Source organism: Papio anubis, chromosome 14 (genome assembly GCF_008728515.1).
Source record: "Papio anubis isolate 15944 chromosome 14, Panubis1.0, whole genome shotgun sequence".
Lineage (NCBI taxonomy): Eukaryota > Metazoa > Chordata > Mammalia > Primates > Cercopithecidae > Papio > Papio anubis.
In genome coordinates, this window is record NC_044989.1 from 60,753,412 (window position 1) to 60,769,352 (window position 15,941).

Below are 15,941 nucleotides of genomic sequence, written 5' to 3' on the forward strand. Positions count from 1 at the left end.
GCTCTGAGAAAACGTGGTTTAAAAAGGGCCGACCTGAGGAATCAGGGTCGTGGTCTTCATTTCCATCAATGATTGACTTTTGTGATTACAGGAGTTGCATTCAGATGGTTTGCTGAGAATGTTGCTCTGGCAGACACGAAAGAGAATGTGGGAAACACAGACACGGTTCTGGGGCGCCATGAATGTAGACAAAACACACTCAGCAAAGCAACAAATCCCCACACTGGGTAACCAGGAAGGAGATGAGTGTGGTCTTCCGGTGAGACCCGTTCTTTCTGAGGGGCGCTGCAGGCACCAGAGGCCCCTGCTCACTTATGACTCCCTCAGCCAATCTCCGCCTTCTGCCAGCCAGCCAGACTCCTCAACCGCCAGAGATTAGAAGAAAATAAGGCTGTCCTATTGCCTCTAAATCAAGTGATGAAGCATGACAACTGTCAGGACACTTTTTTAAATGATTTGTCCTGAGGTCTGTGAACACATTCTTCCTGAGGCAAAGGAAAACAAAACAAACCAAACCATCGTGCACAGCTTTGGGCACACCCGTCTCAAGTGTCCCTGAGGACCAGGATCTTTGACTCCTCCTGCCCAGAGGAAGCTTCCAGAAGAACACTGTTCTCCAGTGGCTGTTGGGCTGTGGTATTTTTCACAGGAAAGGGAAGTAGGGTCTCTGTGAGAATCGGCCACCTGCCCCAGGTCCCCCCAAAGTTGACATAATGCCTGGACTGTATTCTGCTCTAGCTCTCTTCACAAACCCTGAGCGGGGAGAGGGGCAGTGCTCTGTGATTTATTCATCCTGCTTCCATCCTTCATGCAGTGCATGAATAAATGAAAGAGAAGGTGTACTCAGCTGAAAGGAAAATAAAAAAGAAGGGAATAAGAGACACCCCCCTGGCCAAAACATGAAAAAATAGGCAATTTTTTCAAAAAGCTATTGCATAGGTTAAAATCGCCCCAGGGAATGTTTAACTTGCTCCTTGGTCATTTATTTGAGCTTTAGGCCACTCTTGGGCTGTGCTGCTTAATGGAAAGAGTATTTACCTTAGCAACCGCGGCAAACCAGGGATCCAGCAGGCATGCTGGGAGGACACAAAATACCTTCACAAAGGAGGCCATCAGCTAAGAAAATGTCAGACTTCACATTTGGGGATGCCATCAAGGGATCTTTTAAAAATATTTTTCTGTTAATGATGACTGAAGGTGGAGAAAGAGAAGGAGAAGAAAAAGGTACACTCAAGTTTCCCTTCTATTTTTCACAACTGCCCCTGCTTTTTCCCTGTTCCCCCTCTCTGTTGAACAGTACACAAGCAGGTAAGACAGACTGAGAAAGGATCATTTGGGAAAAGGAGTTTGGAAAGCAATGTCTTTCTTCCTGCCACCTTGTTGCCAACAGTCATCAACATGCACACAGGAAGCTCCATGTAAAATCCTAGAGTCATTTTCCCCACAAGTCAAGAGGTAAAAGGTATCCGGATGTATGCTCTTGCATATCCAGTCTTCTGCTCCCCACACTTAAATGCATAACATTGGCTGGACGCAGTGGCCCACGCCTGTAATCCCAGCACTTTGGGAGACTGAGGCGGGTGGATCACTTGAGGTCAGGATTTCGAGACCAGCCTGGCTGATATGATGAAACCCTGTCTCTACTAAAACTACAAAAATTAGTCAGGCGTTGTGGCGCGGACCTGTAATTCCAGCTACTTGGGAGGCTGAGGCAGGAGAATCATTTGAACCCAGCAGGCAGAGGTTGCAGTGAGCCAAGATTACACCATTGCACTCCAGCCTGGGGGATAAGAGTGAAACTCCATCTTAAAAAAAAAAAAAAAAAAGCATAACATTTTACTTGTCTGTGTCTAATATCAGGCCTACAGCATGCACACGTGTGTGCACACATACACACACACACACCACACACACACACACCAAGCAGCCCTCTTGTTTTCAGGAGCACAGAAAGAATTCCACTATTTAGACGCAGTCAATTGGCCCAGATGATACAGTGATAGCCTGGAGTGTTAAGGCCCAGACCACCAAAAGAGAAGCAATGGGCATTTGTACTTTCCAAGGAGTTCCAGCAAGTTCTCAACCTGGTGACTTAGCAGAAATCCCAAGGCAGAGCTCCTCCAGCTTTTCATGGGGAAACTTCCTCATCAATGGGACACAGCGGGTTGGAGGGAACAGTGGGGGAAGTGATGGGTGGTGAGTGGGAAGGAAGGGTAAAAGTGCAGAGGGCAGCTGTCAACTGGGAATCTTACTGCAAGCTACGGGAATGCAGATCAAGCCAGCACCTCCCAGCAGCTCTGCTCCACATATGCACACATCACCTGAGATGTCACCATCTCAGATATGATTGTTCGGCCTCAAAGCTGAGCAAGCACAGTCTTTAGTGCTGGCAACAAAATAGATGTCTGACCTCTTAGGTCTGACTTAGCAAAGGCAGACTCTGTCATTGTTAGCATAGGCTAAGGTGCAGTGACTAAACAACAGAAGTTTATTTCCTACTCGTGTAACATCTTGGGCAGTGCTCCAGTCTGTGAGCAGCTCTCTCCACACAGTCTTTCAAGGGGCCAGGCTCCTTCTGTCGTGAGGCTCTGCCATGCACGGAAGCTTCACTCCCTAGGGTTGGTGAAAGACGGAAAGGATATAGAAGAGTGTTGGCCTGGAAGAGGTACACTCCACTTTCACTCACATTCCCTTGATGAGGAATTGTTGTGTCTCTGCTCAGATGTAAGAAAAGGACCAAGAAATGGAGTCCCTGGCTGGGCAACTCCTCCCCAGTGGCAACTTTATAGTATGGAAAGGAGATGGCTACCTCTTCCACAGTAACTCTGAATTCATCCTCTCCTCTGCTCCCAGGAAAAATCTTGGTTTACACATGACAAATAAGATAGAAACTACGTTCATTTCACTTTACTTCTACTTTCTAATTAAGGTTGGGGGGCCAGGCGTGTTGGCTCATGTCCGTAATCCTAGTGCTGTGGGAGGCCGAAGCAGACAGATCACTTGAGGTCAGAGTTCGAGACCCGCCAGGCCAACATGGTGAAACCCCATCTCTACTAAAAATACAAAAATTGACCAGCCACTAAAGACTGTTGCCCACACTAAAGGCTGTACTTGCTCAGCTTTGAGGCTGAACAACCATATTTGAGATGACGACGTCTCAGGTGCCTGTAATCCCAGCTACTGGGGAGGCTAAGGCAGGAGAATCACTTGAACCCAGGAGGCAGAGGTTGCAGTGAGTGGAGGTTGCACTGTTGACATTTTGGGCAGCAGGATTCCTTGTTGTAGGGGTCTGTCCTGTGCACTCCAGCCTGAGCAGCAGAGAAAGACTCCATCTTAAAAAAAGAAAGAAAGAAAGAAAAAGAAAAAAGGTTGAGGAGATGATCAAAGAAGAGGAAGGCCAGGTAGAAGTCACTTACCTCCCTTTTATTCTATTTGACTGCCTAGTTAGTGCATGAGAGGTATTTCAGCAGCCCACCCCACCCCACCCCAGGCTTAACTAAATGTGAAGATCTTCATTGGTTCCAATGTCAGAAAAAGGATGAAGTCCAAATGCGTCAGAGTCCTGTTCATTCTGTTCCTGGCCTTCCTTCTCCCATCTCCTCCTCCTCCTATCATCATTCAGCCTACACACCAGCCACATCCAGCTCTCTCTGCCCGTGCCCGCCATGCTCTTTAATGCTTTCACACCCATGCACACTGTTCCTTCAGCATAAAATGCCCTTTCCCCTCTGCTGTGCCTGGCAAACTTCCACGCACTGTTCAAGATGCAGCTCAAGCATACAGTTGCTCCCCGCCCTTAGCCCCATAATGCTTTGAGCATGCATCCGTTAAAGCACGTAGGTTACTTTGTGTCTGTCTCCAATTAGACCAACAGTTTCCAACTAGAGGCAATTTCACCCTCTACCCCCAAGGACATTTGGCAATGTCTAGAGACATTTTTGGTTGTCACAACTGGGGGGAGGAGGTGATACTGGCATCTAGTGGATAGAGGCCAGGGATGCTGCTAAAAATCCTATAATGCACAGGACAGACCCCCACAATAAAGAATTCTCCTGCCCAAAATGTTAACAGTGCAGAGGTTAAGAACCTCTGAATTAGATGGTGAGTTTCTCAGAGCAAGGATATCCCATTTCTTTGGAATCACCCTAGCAATGTCACAGTGTTGTACAATGTACATAGCAGGCTCTCTAGGAATGTTAAATGGGAGGATGGATGAATAGATAGATAGATAGATAGATAGATAGATAGATAGATAGATAGATCAACATTGGAGCAAACCACATAGACTGAAGAACTGAGAAGCCGGGCTTATCTCCTGAGTTGTCCTTGGCATGAAAAGATGCAGAATCTCCAAACTTCAAGCTTCCATGGCCAGAGAATAACTGGTTAAACTGCAGGAGCTGCCAAAGAGAGACCCCAGGAGGTCGAGGACCTTTCCTGGAGCTTACCACTAAATTCAGCAGCTCACTAAATACATTAGACACAATTTTAATACATACGTTTGTGTCTTTCCTTTTTTTTTTTTTTTTTTTTTTGCAACTTGTATTCTGCTAATTGATTTGTAGAATATAACTTATGTTTATCAATGTAAATCATTTGCATTCTGAACTTGTTTGTTTTACTTTACGCATCTTCATACCCTTTAGTCCCTGGGAACCCTGAGGGACAAAGTGTTTCATAAACTGGTTAATAAGCGTATTTTCAGCAATAATGATTTTTTGGTTTTTTGAGTTTTTTTTCTTTTTTTTTTTTTTTTGAGACGGAGTCTCACTCTGTCGCCCAGCCTGGAGTGCATTGGCGCGATCTCAGCTCACTGCAACCTCCACCTCCCGGGTTCACGCCATTCTCCTGTCTCAGCCTCCTGAGAAGATGGGACTGCAGGCGCCCGCCACCACGCCCGGCTAATTTTTTGTATTTTTAGTAGAGATAGGGTTTCACTATGTTAGCCAGGTTGGTCTTGATCTCCTGACCTCGTGATCCACCCGCCTCAGCCTCCCAAAGTGTTGGGATTACAGGCGTGAGCCACTGCGCCCAGCCAGGAATAATGTATTTTTTAAACCAGGCTTATTTAACTGTGGTTTGCTTGCTGCTACTCAGGCAAGAAGTAGGTGATTATTCGACCCAATCTGACATCACTCCCAGGGCGTGCCCCATCCCAGCCCCCGCAGAACTTCCAGTTAGAAAAGCAGCAACCACAGCACATGCTGCAGCACAGAAGTGATCCCCTCAACTCCTCTCCTTGTCCCCATGGATTCCAGCTGTCCCTTTTCTATCACCAAACAGGCTGATGACAACTACAGCTGAACATCATGTCAAAGGGCAGCCCCTGCCCACTGGTTACTCTGGGACTGTGGCCCAGGACTCTACAGACAGCGAGCTCAGAGGTCTGCAGAGCCCTCTCCCTAAGTGTGCCCCAAACTCCATCATGCCCAGGGGACTTCAGGGCTTTTGACAAGCATGTTCAGCTGAGTTCAGAGCAGCCCAATTCCAAGAGCTTTAACTAAACAAAAGCTCTGTGCCAAGCGCTGTGCTAGAAACTTGAGACTTACAGAGAAATTTTCGAAGAAACAGAGCTACTTGGGCTGGGAGGAGCTGGGGAGACAGACATGCAGACAAATAATTACAGGCCTGTGTGTCAGGGCAGTGACAGCAGTAAGGATGAAGGGCTATGGGAACAGAGAAGCCTGGACCAGACGCAGAGCCTGGCCCTGGCCATTTCCCTGCAGAGGAGAAAATGACGGCTGGCTGAAGGTCGGGGAGGGGGCAACTTCTGACCTACAGTCCCATCTAGGTCCCCAGGCTGAGGTTCTCTACAACTCTGATGACAGCGCAGGACCACTCCTCTGCCTTGGACTTCATGGGGAGCCGAGCTTCCCTCTTACAAACCCCACATGATTCCCTTTCTCAGGAGGGAGTGGGGGTCGATGGCTAAGTCCGGCCTATCAGGAGTGGGGCCCGCTGGGGCCTGGGGGGCTTGCACAGACTAAACATTTAAAACCCTGAACTCCCACAGATGTCAGTCTGGCTGGACGGCACAGTTGGACACCTCCGAAAGGCTGTCCACTCCCTGTCTGAGAATAAACAGGACCACAAAGTGTTGGATTTTTTTCTTTTTGGTATGACTATGTGTGTGTGAGAGAGAGAGAGAGAGAAAGAGAGAGAGAGAGTTCCTTAACTCAGAGGTCAGCAGAGGCTCAGCCCTGCCCACCTCAGCCCCACACACCAATTCCTCAGCCCACAGACTTTCCCAGGACTCTGTCCCCCTCCCCCTCCCCCACACCCTTCCAGATGCTCTCAAGGCCTCTGTCCGTGGAGGCTTCCTTGAAGACTAACCCTCACATCTCTCCAGCCTCCCGCTCCAGGAGTTATTATCCCAATGCTTCTGAGTTGTTCAAAACCCCATAGCCTGAAGTATGAGCTGCAATGTGCTGTCGTGGATAGTGCCTGGGGCCATGGCTTGAGTATCAACATTACACTGGTGGTTCAGCCTTGGGTAAATGGGTAACTCAAAGTTTCTACCTGAGACTGAAGAATCTGCCCTTTCAGCCCCCATCATGGACCCCTTATTGTTCCAGTAGAGCCAACCCTGGCTCTTCTGAACTTTCCCAGTAAACACCCCAGTGCCCAGTGAACTACACAGTTCTATTGCATAAACAATCCTTTATTCTCCAAATTTCTCTCAAGTTAGGGGATAGAGATCTGATAAATATGGACCCAGAGGACCCAGAACACAATAGTTCTAAACTCCTCCCGTAAATGTCTGTCTGTTCGCCCCACAGCCTCTCCCCTTCCTCTCCCAGCAGTCGCAGCCTCAGCCCCACCCGAGGCTCTCTTTCTCTGCCTCTGCTTCTTCTAGACCAGGGGATGCCAAACTATGACAGCTCAAGAAGGCTGTGGAGGAGCTTCCATGAAGTCCCTTCCATGCAGACCAGCCAGCACATCCTCAGTGGGGAGTCTTAATTATGATGAAGGGTGAGTCCAACTTCAAAATTCCTGGAATTCAGAGGGGTCCAGTGTGCGCATCTTTAATTTAATTACTATTTATTATTTATCATCCCTTCACAACCCGAGAAGCTTCAAACCTTTAAAGAATTAGACATGTGTACTACCAAGATCTGCAACCCAGAGTGTAACAGATAAATCACTGGCTTCCTTCCTTTAAAAAAAAAAAAAAAAAAAAAAAAATTGTTTAACGTCTTTACCATTTCTGCTTCTCCCTAAAATGTGTTTACCCTGAATTAACCTTACAGAAAAAAATTCCTTCCCCAGGGAGCAAGAGGAGGGCAGGTATATTGAGAGTCAACTCAAAGCTGACCTTTAACCCTCAGACTTTTCATCAGAAGATTGACCATATATTAAGCTGAGGGCAGCTGCAGCTGCCCTTGGCCCCTCATCCTTATCACGAATCAGATGCCTCTTCTCCCAGGCTGGCTTCAGTCCAGAAGCTCAGCTCAGCCAGTACAGATCGTGTTCCCCATGCCCAGGCTGCTTCCAGAATCCAGGACACTCCCATTGCCTTCAAAAAGCAGGGCCACCACCAAGCAACTACACAGCAAAGACCAATAAGGACAGGTCAGACCTGGAGGGGAAACTTGCTCTGCTGAGCATCCCTTAGCCCCAAGAAGTCCTTCTCATCACTCAATTTGATGCCTAAAATCCCTTCTGCAAGTGAGCAAGACTTTTACTCCACAATTGGAACTGAGGCTACAAAATGCCCCAAAAAGTAACTCATTGGCTTTAGTTCATGTTTCCAAGGGCTAATAACTTCTAGAGTTAGTCTTTGAGGGCCTTTCAAAGAGCATGCCAAAGGGCATGGAGGCAGCATGGTGGGAAAAACTTAGCATTTGAATTAGACAGACTTGAACTGAAATCCTGGCTTCATCCCATACTGGCTGTGTGATCTTGGCTGAGTTACTTAACCTCTCTGAAGGTCACTTTCTTCATGTGTAAAACATTTAAATCATTGGGTTATCATAAATAGCAAAGGTGCTGGCATAAGTAAAGTGCCTGGCATATAGATGGTCAACTTTCTTCTGTCTCTTGTACAGAGGAAACTCAAAAAAAAAAAAAAAAGGAAAAAACAAATAAAATGATACTTCACTTGTTTCACCATTGAGTACTAACTCCTCTGACATATAAATAGGAATTCATAAGTAAAATAAGCTTAAAAACTGGGGAAACCACACATTCTTAGGAGGTTTGCATGATAGCATATTTTAATCTATATTCTGTATGATGGGTAGGGAAAATTTTTCCTGTAAAGGGCCAGATGGTAAATACTTTTGACTTTGAGGGCCAATCTCAGTCATGACTACTCATCTCTGCCACTGGAAGCAGTCATAGACTTAGATAGCATAGACGCATAAAAGAACAGGCATTGCTGTGCTCCAGTAAAACATTATGTACAAAAGCAGGTGATGGTCTGGATTCGGCCCCTGGGCTGCAGTTTGCCAACTCCAGTTCTATACCAACCTGTCCCAACAAGTTTCATGACTTTTGAGCATCACAGGGATACCTCTGAAGATCTTGCCATATTTCACACTGAAGTCTGGGGGAGCATTGAACCCCTGGGTGTGTCCAGCAGTTTGTTGAGCCCTCTAGACTGCCACTGGGTTGAGTGAGTCTAAACTGTCCTGTTAGGGTCTTCGATGATGGTTGCTCATATTTGGGGAAATATGCTGTGTCCCAACCCAGGCTATCTGGCCACATGAAGTTTGGCTTAGCTTCTCCAAGGAGGACTCAAAGGCTAAAGGGGTAAATAAACAATATGCAGAACACTTTGTCTCCTTCATATCCATTATCTCAACACATTTCAAAACAAAGTCATAGCGAGAGTAGATAACATTACCCCACTTCACAGACCTAAAAGCTGAGGCACCAGGGAGGAGCCTGAACTACCCAAAATTTGATGGTTGGCTAATCGGTGACATGAGAAATAAAATGTCGTTCTTGCTCTTTCTGCCATATCACAGTATCTCCCCTTGCCCAGTTTGTCCTGCTTTTTGCTTGATGTTAGAACTTGTGAAGTAGCATGAGCAGACATCAACCACACTGAAAGGGACCCACATTTTTAAGAGTAGAGAAAACATGAATTAAGAAGCTCATGAAGATAGGAATTAACGAAGTGCTGTGTGTGATTTGTGATGTCCCAGGCATACTGCAAAGATTATGTCTCATTTCAAAGAGCAACCTCTGCCACCTGGAAGCAGGTTTAGGGCAGGCGGAGCAGGGCCAAGGCTGCTAGTGTGAGTCATCAGCCCCCAGGCTGGGGCTTTTCTGCACAATGCCACTGTCCGATCTCCCCAGCTTGTTCCTGGCACCTTGCTTCTTTGTCCAAGCAGGTCATTAAGCAGGTAAAATTGACCTTGATCTATTTAAGAACATCTTTCAAAACGGCAGCTGGTCTAAACAGGGTGTCGAGCATTCGTGCTCATCCTAGGGGTACTGCTCAGTTTCTGGAAGGATTCCATAATACATGGAGGAGTGAAGGATTCTCCAGCTTCCTAAAATTAGGGAAATTGTGTTTTGGTCAGAAGTATTCGTTCATTGAGGAATTCAAGCCTCATTTCTGAGCGGGCTCCCTTTCCCTTTGCCAAAATGTACATTTTAAAACTCTGCCTTTGCCCCACAGATTTATGTCTAAATCGCCTCTAACTCTTTGAAATAAGGGCTGGATATAAATCTTACCAAATAATGACTAATGTATATTAAGAGTCAACTCCATGCCAGGCACTCTGCCTGCAATAACTCATGCCATGTTCACAATAACCTCACAGCTGAGTTAGTATTGTCTCCATTTTCCAGATGAAGAAGGAAGGATCTCAGAGAAGGCACAGTTTCAAGTGATACTCAGGATCTGAACTCAGGTCTGTGTGTCTCTAAGTCCTGCCTTTGCTACTTGCGCTCACTCGTGGATGTATCTCTCTTTCATAAATCTCAAGTAAAGTTTCAACAATGCTGCAAGTCTAAAGCAAAGATTAGGAAACTGCTCTCCACTGGGAGCTCATTCTTCCTTTCCCTGGTCTTCAAATAATCAGTGTCTGAAGGATGAAGAAGGAAAGTGACTACGGTATCCACCAGTCTTGCCCCCTTTCCTAAAGCATCCTTGGGGTATGTCACTGTACCCTCCCAGCCAGGGTCTCCTCCAGGTCAGTGGGTCTTTTTCGAGGACTATGGTGATAGGGACAGATGTCTACCAGGGATCAGGCAAAGATCATCAAGCTCTGGTGACCAAAGCCAGAGGTGAACTATGGGCCGCAGAAATGAAACGTTGGCCGTCAGCCAATACTCCCCTGTTCCTGCCCCTCACCACAGGGCAACAGACAACCCTGAAACTCAGAAGCCATAATCACTGCTCTCTGAAGCCATTTCAAATGCATCTGACCGCCCAGGTTTAATTCATCTCCTTTGAGGTTTCAGGAGATGACCCGACCCTGGGCTGCAGACCCGAGGCTCACCTTCAAGGATGCGGCCATGAAATATGACACCACTCCCCCTCTCCGCAGCCTCCAGTCAATCCCCAAGGCCTCAGACTGCCACAGGACCCCAGGAGGTGGATGCAGACAGGCCTGACCAGGCAGAGGACGGGGAACATGACCCTCCAGGGCTTCTCATGCCACCACATTAAAAAAAATGTGGACTAGGTCAAATTTCATGCATTTCTTCTGGTTTACGAAAAGCAAGTCTGAGAGTCTGGGTGGGAAGGCAACTCAAAGGACAGTCCCCAAGGTACAGAAACCCAGACAGCCCCTGCGTAGGGGGGAAGGGGGGACATGCTGTTTGACAAAGGTGTCATGTGATATTAAACATGGTCTCAGACCTATGAACACTGACCTTCGCCCCTGCCAGCCCCGCCCTTTCTCTCCCCACTCCCCTATTTCAAATCTGAAATGTAGATTTGGCCTGAATACAAAATACCTTCCTCCAACCAGAACTGAACGTTTGCACACCCTGACTGCATTGAAATGATACAATGCCGGGGTCAGAGTAACACAAAATACTAGGACCACTAGACATAACACAGACTCTTTATTTCTAAACACCACTATAGCAGTTGGCAGTCCCCAACCCCCATCTCCAACCCAAGTCTCAAATGTAAGAGAATTTTCACTTTATCTCCTCGGGCTTGTTTTCCCTTCACTCTCCTTATTCATTCCATGTCCTTGTATTTTATTTTTCCTTTTATTAAAAAATATATATATCAGTGCCTTCTCTAGAGCCCTCCTTTTTAAAACAGCACAAGAAGGCACCTTAAGGGAGGGTGTGGAAATCTGTTTGCAACTTTCTGGAGTGTAATTCTAAACCACAAGGAAGAATATCCTTCCGCCTGTGCAGCTAAAAAATTTGACAAACCACAACAGCTTTTCTCACTCAGAGGCAGGACACCTCCTCCAGCTGAAAAAACTGGATTCTGAAAAGAAGGAATTGTAGGAAAACTAACCAAAAAGTCCAAAACACTCACCTTTGAGTTTGGAACATCTCGTTGACTGTATATCTGTGTGTGTGCATTTGAGTGTGTGGACACGAGTATGCACGAGTGTATCTTTGTGCAAGTAAGTGTATGTATGTGTGGATGAGCGAATGTGTATATGCAAGTGTACATATATGTGTGTATTAGTGTGCATGTGAGTTTATGAGTGAGAGTGTGAACATATGTGAGCGCCTGCTCATGCGAGTGTGTATGTGTATGTGTCAGTAGTGAGTGTACATGTGTTAGCATGAGTGTGCATGTGTATGTCTGGGTTTTTTAATGGAGAAATACAGTGTCTGATGAACCAGCTAGACTAAGGGTCTCTTGGCTCCACCTGGAATCTACCATCCAACCCTTGCTCCTTACCTTAGGGCAAAGGTGAGGCTAAAGTTGACTGGAGGTAGGCGATGAACAAGGGCCAGAGAAAAGCAAGGCAGAGAGCGCTCCGGGGTATCAGTTCTGTAATTGAAGACACTCTCAACATTTGCAGACTTTGCTGCAGGTCCCAGGAAAGCCTATCACAAGAGGGAAAGCCTATGGCAAGATGGGCAAGCTCCCTTGAACGGAAAGGTGAGGCTCACAGCACAGCTGTCTGCTGGTGCATCCGTTTCCTCAGTTATTACACCTGCCCCAAGCTCCTGGCTCTTGCAGGAAAAGTCCGCACTGCATCAGAATAAAGATGCCCAGGCATAAGTCTGCTGTATTTCTACATTTGTGGGCCAAGAGACTGATGCATCCAAACTGGTTCAAGCCTCTTGAAGACCTCATTCCACCATTACCCAAGTATTTCCCCCATCCCTCCCAGGCCCCAGCACACTAGCCACCAAATGACAACAGACTTCAGAATTAAATTTCCCTTTTTTCCCCATAAATATATAGTCTTCACAACCCCCTTATATTTTCTAATCTCCTAAACTCATTTAATTATGTCCAGAGTAATTAAACTTGCTATCAGGGGGCATCTGGAAGGAAAGTTAATACATTTTAATTTTACTTATACAATGAATATTTGATCCCACATACAGTGTAGGGGAAGGCGCTTGTACACACACAATCTTGCATAATGCACTCTTGGGGATCATGGGTTGCAGGAGGTTGGCGGGGTGGGAGCCAGCAGGATTCACCCAGGCATGCTAGGAGACAGTGAGCACCATGTGGACGCGACCTCGGGGTGAAAAAGGATTAGTGAGGAGTATTAAGACTGGGCAGGGTGGGGCCTCAGGAATCTCAGACACCCTTTGACCAAAGTCCCCAGGAGTCGTATCAGACAAAAATCTTCCTAAGATTTGAGGATTCATGATTCCTTTTGAAAGCAGACAGAGGTGGGGTTAAAAAAATAATAATAATAAGGTGTGGCTAGTACTAACCCTCCCTCCCCAATCAAATTCTGCATGGGGCTTTCTTCCTCCACCTGTCTGACAGGTGAAAGTGGGCAGGGGCAAACCTCCTCCCAAATTCCCCTTCTGAGAAGGGGTAGAAGGTGGGGTGCTTGTCCGGCACAAGTACACATTGTGTCTCCATCTACATGCACCATGCCATACCCCCACTGCTTGTAGACAAAAAGGAATGAGTCAAATGACTGTCAAGTGACTCAACACCTGACAGGCTGTGTGGCCATTATGTGGGTCCCTTCCCTACTGTCTCCTGGTGACTGAAGCCAGCCTCAGTTTTGTCCTCTGTGATGTGAGGACTTGAGCAAGAAGCTTGCCAAAGCTTCCCTAGCCAGGATACTCTACAATTGCACTCCCCTGGCTTCAGGCCTCCCCAGGGAACTGTACCTCCTGGTGAGAAGCGGTTGTGGGCCAAGATCTGTTGGCAGCAGAGCTCCCCAGCAAGGGTCTTTAATCCACATGGGGACAGTTAGCATAACTGAAATTTAATCAAATAAATGGCTAAAACTTAATTGTGAAGTGGGAGCTTGCCTATGCCATCTCACGGCTGGCATGCTCCCTAATCACACAGCTTACTGCATGGCTGGACGCCATCCGAGGGACAGGGTAGGACCGAGGCAGCTCCTGCTCACCTCCCAGTTGTCCCCAGACCATGCACACTCAGGTCCTGGTGAGGCCACCTGTCACCCATTATGAAGGCCCATTATGCTAACATTAGCTAAGATAAAATGGATAACTCTTACCGGGGCAAAAGATCCCTCGTGGGAAAGGCTCATGGTAAGAGAACGCACCTCCCTGGAAACAGATGTCTTGGTCCTATAACACAAATTGCAGTATCACATCCCCAAAACACAAGCCCTCCCATAAATCATTCAGGGGAGCCTGTTTCGTTTTCCCGTTCTGATGAAAGTGACCTACGTGTGGGGCTCAAGGCCAAAAGCACTGCCACACTCGAGCAACTCCACACTTCCCCACGGCTTACTGTAAAGATGCTGACCAAAACCACCAGGGCTGGAACCGCTGCCCTGCCCGACCTGTAGAAGTTGGCATTCCCCAGGGTTCTGCCCACAGGCTGAGCCCCTGCCCTTTCCCCTCCCCCTTTGCCAATCCTACCAAGCGCTCAATGCCCACCCACGTGGGTCTTCTTTCTCCCGCCTTTGTTGGATCATCTCACGCAGAGTTGGGGGCTCCAGGTCCCATTTTTTATCTTCTGTAGTGCTCAGTCTACGGCTCTGGTTCAGGCATTCTCCCTGACTCTACCTTGCATTGTTTGTTTCACACAAACATGTTTTCTCTCTCCACATTGTATTTTCTTTAATCAACAAAAATTCACCAACTATAAGTGTGCAATTCAATGAGTTTTGTCAAACGTATACAACCATATGACCACCACAAAAATTATGCGTAGAACACTGACATTATCTCTCACCTGTTTGCCATTAATCTCCCCCATCCAGGCCCCATGGCTGTTGGGAATCTCTGATGTGTCTTCTATCACTATTGTTTTGCCTTGTCCAGAGTTTTGCATTTTGCAGTCATTCAGAATGTAGCCTTTGTGGTTGGCTTCTTTCACATGGCATATTCTTTGAGATTCATCCACATTATTGCACTCATCAACACATCATATGGTTGCATGCATAAAGTACTTCAGTACTTCAGCTCTTTTTAGAACTGAGTAATATTCCAGTGTCTGTATAGATCACAATTTGTTTACCCATTCATCACTTGATGGGTATTTCAGTTATTTCCAGTTTCCCTTAATATAACAGAATGCTACTATGAACATTTAAATACAAGTCTTTGTGTGGATGTACGTTCTCATTTATCCTGGGAATATAGCTAGCAGATAAATTGCTGAGTCATACGCAGTCAGTGTATATTTCACTACATAAGAAATCGCCAAAGTCTTTCCCAAAGTGGCGGTATCATCTTGCATTTCTAGTGAATGAGAGTTCCAGTTGCTCCACATCTTGGCCAGTGCCTGTTATTGTTGGTCTTTTTAATTTTGATCATTCGAGTGCATATGTAGTGATATCTCCTTGTGGTTTTAATTTGCGTTTCCCTAATGACTAATGATGTTCAGCATTTTTCCATGTGTTTACTTGCCATGTCTTCTTTGGTGGAATGTCTGTTCAAATCTTTTGCTCATTTTCATTGTGTTGCATTGATTTCTTACTATTGACTTGTGAGAGTGCTTTCTTTATTCTGGATACAAGTTCTTTATCAGATATATTTTTTGCAAAAACTTTCTCCCAGTCTGTCTTGCCTTTTTATTTTATTAACGGTGTCTTTTGAAGAGCAAAAATTTTAAACTTTGATAATGCCTGATTTATCAATTTTTTGTTTAATAGTTTGGTTTGTATGTGCATGTGTGTCCTATTTAAAAATTATTTCTCTAACGCAAAGTCACATTGATTTTCTCCATGTTTTCTTTTATAGTTGTTGCCCTACATTTAGATCTGTGATCCACTTTAAGTTAATTTTTGTGTGTGGTGTGAGTTGTGGGTTGAAGTTCTTTTTTTTTTTTTTGCATATAAATACTAATTATTCCAGCTCCTTTGATGAAAAGATTACCTTTTCCCCCATTAAACTGCTTGTGCATCTTTGTCAAAATCAGTTAATCTTATATGCATGGGTCTATTTCTAGACTTTATTCTGTTCTATTGATCCTGTCTGTTTGTGCACTAACACCACAAGTTTTGAAGTCAGATAGTACTGTATAAGTCCTCCAAATGTGTTTTTCTTTTTCAAAATTGCTTTAAATATTTGAGGCATTTGCATTTCATATCCATTTTAGAATCAGTTTGTCAATTTCAACAACAACAAAAAAAGCCTGCTGGGATTTGGATTGGATTTGCATTGACTATTGATCAATTTCTCTCCCTGTTATGTTTTAAGCTCCTGGAGGACAAGGAACCTATCTTGCATTTCCCCATGGTTCCTGAGTGATAGTCAACTACGTGCCTACCTCTGGCAATGTGGCTGTGATTCGGGGCAGGGAGGGTGGAAGCCAAGCGAGAGAGGGTAAAGCAGAAGGCAAGGGATGGTATAGAGTCACAGGCAGATGTGAGGATGATGAA

The 15,941-nt window shown here is 45.9% G+C and overlaps 1 long non-coding RNA gene across 2 annotated transcripts in view; it reads right to left on the minus strand.

Annotated features, from left to right (window-relative positions):
* Window positions 1-15,152, minus strand: part of LOC110741064 — a 57,525-nt gene extending 42,373 nt beyond the window's left edge. For both annotated transcript variants that reach the window (XR_002516666.2, XR_002516665.2), the window contains exons 1-2: window positions 13,605-15,152; window positions 2,500-3,332 (exon numbers count right to left, since the gene is read on the minus strand). This is a non-coding gene — a long non-coding RNA (uncharacterized LOC110741064). The remainder of the gene's footprint in view (window positions 1-2,499; window positions 3,333-13,604) is intronic.
* Window positions 15,153-15,941: the final 789 nt, after the last annotated feature.